The sequence below is a fragment of the Melozone crissalis genome, unplaced genomic scaffold (assembly GCF_028551555.1).
Source record: "Melozone crissalis strain CALT ecotype California unplaced genomic scaffold, PUWL_Pcris_2 ptg000012l_1, whole genome shotgun sequence".
Taxonomy (NCBI): domain Eukaryota; kingdom Metazoa; phylum Chordata; class Aves; order Passeriformes; family Passerellidae; genus Melozone; species Melozone crissalis.
In genome coordinates, this window is record NW_026535790.1 from 11,520,212 (window position 1) to 11,526,006 (window position 5,795).

Below are 5,795 nucleotides of genomic sequence, written 5' to 3' on the forward strand. Positions count from 1 at the left end.
CAAACTATTGAGTCAGTTAAAGTTGACGTTCAAAGTTAATTTTAACTGACCATATAAATTCTTTTATGAATCAACATAAAAAGAAACAAGTACTGAAGTTGTTTGTTAGTGCCATTCTAAGTAATGAACTGAAGTTTGTGATAATTTAATTGTGCTTTTGATGGACTGTACAAATGTACTCTTAGAAGAAAATACAATTATATACTGGAGAAAATGGCTTTAAAATGGAGTATTGTCCCTTATTTCATAGGTGCTTATCTCCTGTTTCTGCACAAGAAACATGATAATTAAAAAAGCAGATATGCTATCAACTTTTAAAGTTTCATCCTGGAAGTGAGGTTGGAATATTCCATGAGGAGATCAATGTTATTTTCCTACTCTCTTCTGTTTCAGTAAGAAATGCTCTGCCTAAACCCTTTTTTGCTCTGCATTTACAATTCTTTTTCTGTATCTTTAGGTGGGTGACTCTAGGCTGAGCTCTTGTTTTTGTTCTCAACTTCGTGTGAGCCTCCTTTTCTAACCCTTCCAGGAGCATTTTGGAACTAGTTTGCCCTGAAACCCTGACATCTGAGAACACTAGAGGATTAGTTTTAAACTTGTTAAACTGAATTAACACTCCTGCCACATGATTCTGGCCTGTGCCAGTCCTTCTAATCTTGTTCAGAGTTTAGGATAATTTGTTTAGTAGGGCTGATCAGCTGGAGGTTAATTCAATTGGACTTTGGCTATTTATTCATGCCCAGATTTGCTAAGTGTCACAGCAGATACATGAGGTCTCTGTTACAGTTATGAGATGGCTTCATTAGTGTGACGGAGAGTCCATCTGGGTGACTTCCTCTCCTCAGTGCAATAACTGCCTGTCACGGCTCTCTCCAGTGGAAAAATCCTCCTTATGTAACATCTCCCTTTCATTTGTGTCACCAGTGTATTGATTAGAAGTTAAAAGGCACCTCTCTGTTCTGATTACTGGGATTGCTGATAAACTTTCTCAGAGGTGTCAGTAGTATTCCAGTTCTACATTTTCAGCTGTTACCAGAATTTAAAAGAAAAGCACCAAAATGTTTTAAAAGCCATTTATTATTAATTATGTGTTTTCATATAGGATTTTTGTCCTTCTTACTTGAAGGTCCACTTTCCTCCTGATAGAGGTGCTGCCCATGTTGGGTTAGAAGATGGTCCGTGTTTGCACTGTCCAGAATTGACTACCCAGAAATGGAAGACAAAAAGGAAGGAGAAAATTCCATCCTACTGAAACCTCTGGAGGAATTTAGGTTGGCAGAATGTTGTTACTCAAACTGGAATGTGGCCAGGACACCAGGATTAATGTTAGCACAAAATGCCATTTGATTGCAAGTGTTCAGATAACCTTGGATGAAAGTCTTAACAGAAAAGAGGCTCTTCTAACAGAAAAGGGCTCCCTGATGTTGGCTGGGACTTTGGTTCAGGGTTGACTGGGAATTTTTGCTTTTTGCTTCAGCAGTTTTTGAATGGGACAGCTCTTGAATGGTAACAGATCTCCCCTCCACAGCCTGCAGCAAAGCAGATTATTTCCCAGAGAGAATTCCATGCCACAGACTGATGTCTCTTTTTAGAGATGTTTCCTGATATATCATGCAAACAGGACAAATAAGAGCTTGACAGGAGACTTGCTAGGGGCAGGTCCTAAAGATTAGAAAGCAGGACAAATGTTCAGTGTTGAGAAGGCACTGGGACAAACTGAGCCTCTGCAGCCACATAAATGCAGAGTAGCTGTTTATGTCATGGAGTTGCTCCTGAGCAAGTGAGACCATAATTTACCCCATTCTTACTTTGTTCTCCTCTCTGGTTCTTTCTACTGTCAGTCCTCTGATACATGTTATGGCTTGGGCTGGCAAAATCAGGTAGTTTCCAGCTAAAGCTTTGGTGATTAAGAGCAGTATTAATAACAATTTCTTCTCTTTCTCTCTCTTTTTTTTTTTTCCCCCCCCAATTAAATTGTAAATCTGTGCTGAGGAACAACCATTGGCTTCCAGGGACTGAGAAGTGTTCCCACATGCTTGGCCATCTTCAGAAAACCCTGCCACAGTTACAGACCATGAAATATGGTTTCCAACAGAACAATGTTCCCCAAACCAGCTGGGACCAGCATTACAACATTCTTTGCGGAAGTTTACTTGCTGTTGACTTGGAAGCTACATTAGAGGTTTGGAGGGGAGTTTCTGCTTTTCTACACAACAATGCAACAGGGATCCCACAGAGAAGCAGATGATGTGTCTGTAGCCACCCTTGTCCCCAAACCTGCTGCTGGAAGGGTGGCCCTTGCCCTGGGGCTGGTCCCAAATGCCTGCCCAGGGAAAGGAAAGCATCCAGGGAGGATGTTGAGGTGACTTGCCATAAATTAGGAAGAGGGCTGTGTCTGCAAAAGGCAGTGTGTGTTCCCATGGGACTGTGTCCCTGTCAGGAGGAGAAAGAGAAGCGTGCAGCTCCATCTCTGGGTGCTCTCCTGACACTACAGCTCCATCTTTTCTGTAAGGCAGGAGCTCCATGGAACGGGAACAATCCTTTCAGGGCTGTGTGCCAGCTACATGCATGCTTTAAGCTGTATGTGAGCATGAGACTTGCTTTGCTTTTTCTTTTTGAGGGCAAAACACATTACTGCTGTTATGTGGTATGAATGTGACCTAAACTTTTTAAAGTAGAGCTATTTTCCATTCTACCCAAACTGCACTGATGTTTTCCCTTGTTTTCCATGAGAAAACACTGATTTTCCCTTTTCTTCCAGCTCAGTCTTCCCATTCCTTTCCTGCAGTGCTGAGGACTTGTATATGAGCCAAGATATGATTCCTCTAAGAATATACTTAATTTAATATTCCTTTTTCCAGCCTTCATTATGTTTCATTTATAGGTTAACCAGCTCCTGAGATGCTCAGTGCTTTCCCTAACTTTGTTTTGACTAGTTAAACTTTTAAATTAAACATTTTTATTCCCCTCTCCTTCAGTTTGAGGGTTATTGTATAATTCTGCGTTTAAATCCCAGCAAATGGAGAAGTAATCACAGATACATTTTGCTGAGAAGAGATAGATGACATAAAGGATTGAACATACTATCCCATAGATGTCCCTGCATGTGATAAATAGGAAAACTCATTCTTTATGTGGCTCCACCAGGGATGAACAAGCCTCAGGGGCTGTAAGGAAGACCACGTGCTGACTTTTTGTTTCATGGAGTCCCTGGAACATTGAATGTGTGCTTGATATGCAAGAGTAGGCTGAAATCTGCAATCAGCTCCATGAGTGTACTTGAATCTGAGTCAGGAGAAGTGACACCTGCATGATGAAGAAGGGCATTCATTCTGCTCTGCTCAGGTCTGTACCAGCCTACTGGTGTGGACAGAGTTCAGCCTGTGCTGTCTTGGGCTGAGGGATCACACAATCATGCTCCAACAATCATCTCCTATATCTATTTCTACTACATTGTGGACATCTCAATGCTCTGCTGACAAGTGCATGAGCACATCCCCTCTTATCTGAGTATCTGTACGTGCACAGCAGCAAACAGCAGCACATTGGACTTACCAATATGAATGGGGCAAAACCTGTGTCACCTTCATGTGGGGCTGCTTTCCTTCTGAAAGATCACTGCTGTCTTGGGGATATCAGTGTCAATCCAATGAGTCCCCCATTATTGCAGGGAAATGTGATACAGCTGTGCAGGATCTGTGGTGCTGTGCATCTCACACCCTGTGCCCAACATTAATAACAGGACTTGCTATAAAAGACTAAAAGTCTCAAAGACAGGACATGAAGAGAAAAGGAGAGACCAATGCATGTCACCACTGCCTTAAAAGGAAGCATAAGAGGAGAAAATTCCTAGGTGATCTCTTCATGTTATCACCAGGAATGGTCCTTTTGGGAATGGTGCAATGAGGAGCCTTTGAGAAAATGTTGTTAAAGGAATTTTTGTTGGAAATGTTATTTCGACACATCAGGCCGTATTGTTTTGATCACTCCCTTTTCAAAAGTAACTTTTAGGTTACACTGTTCTGCTTTGATGATTTTTCAAACAAAGTTGCAGTCATTTCACTTCATGTCGATTTTTTTATCCACATTTTATCTTATATAGGAAAAGTGAGCAAAGGAAAACATTTGGTTGACCCAAACTACCTGCAGGACATGCTGTTTTTGTGAAAAGCTTTAAAATATTTCTTCCTATTTGGGTGAAAATCTTAGCATGTTTCACATTTTGGAGAAAGGACAACACATGAGGGCATGTGGTACCTGGAGTAAGGTGCTAAAGCAGGACTGGTACTGAATCTCTCTCTGGTGCATCTGAATGCAGATGGGTTTTGTATTTATAAACACAGTGAACCCATGTTTCAGTCATGCCTCCAGTGTTTCTCCAACTTTGAGAAATTCTCACCCAAATTCCCTGTGTGTACATACATGTATAAAATCAGTTACTGAAAGCAAGAGAACAAAACTACTATGAAAGTAGCAAGATCCTCCAGAGAGTGATGCAAAATATGAATCCAATAAAACTTTTCTGATGATATCCATAAATACAGACCTGAAGTGCTGGCCCTGCTGTCCTCTCCAGTACCATTCCACCAGAAATACGTAACTCACATCTGAGTCATCCCCAAGGAGAGCAATAGATGTTATACACTGGAAATGGTTTAATTTCTAACTGGTCCAAGCACAGTTCATCCCTCTTTCATCAGGCAAGAGAAAGATGAAGAATTTTAATATCTCCTGGTGAGATCATGGGACCTCTGAGTCTCTAGGCTTATTCAATGCAGTCAGTGCATTTTGCCAGTTCCATGCAGGAAACTGCAGGTGTGGGGGAATTTGGGCTCCCAGACTCCCCTGCAAGGGCAGGAGAGTGATGATGCTTGTGTAGAAAGTTGGACTTTTCTGTTTGCTCTGTGCAGGACCACGAAGTCTCCATTTTCAGATGAGGGAGATTCTTTTTTAGTCTCATGAGTTTATAGCAAGGTATTCTAATGGCTTTATTTCCAGAGGCAGGGATGATGGATTCCCACTTGAATAAAAAGGTCTCTAGGCAGATTTGTTTGGTGGGATCTAACACTTCATTTACCCTGGGAGACTGTAGCTTGCAACATCCTTTTCTTGATTACTCCCAGCCTGCAAGCTGAGAGCTCACAGCCTCTGCTGTCCCTCCAAAATAGTTGTCCCAGCATACACAGAGGGTTGGCTCCCAGGAATCTGCCCTCACCCCACTTTAATGCCCTGTAAATAAGTTTCCCTGGGAATAAGTGACTGAGGGCTGCAATTACAGGATGAGATCTTTGGAACAGATACAGCCCCCTCTATAGTAGAGTCAAAGGGCAAGAAAGATCTTTCAGGCATCCTGCAGCTGTGAGCTGGCTTTGCTTTGAACATAAACAAGAAATACATTTTCAGAGCACTTGGAATCCACAAGTGAAAAGGGAAAGAAAAAATGAGGAAATCAAATGGCTGAATTACTAACTCATCAGAAGCCAGTAGGGATTGTGGTAGTACAAGCTACATTATATTGTCAATTTGTATTGTACATTGGGAGCAACAACAATCACGTTATTTTGAAATTAAGAGTAACCTGGAGGGGGAAAATAAACTAACAGTGTACCACATAGTTGAGAGGGAGAGAGAATTTGTACTTGGCAATAATCAATACTCATGTATGTCTTCTAATTGAGTCAGCCCAGTCTTCCTCCAGGATGTGACAGTGACAACTGAACTTCTCTTCCCGTTTGATGGATTTGGTTGTGCTGCAGCTGTAAATAGAGAGTGCACCAGAAATGGCTTTGGTTTGT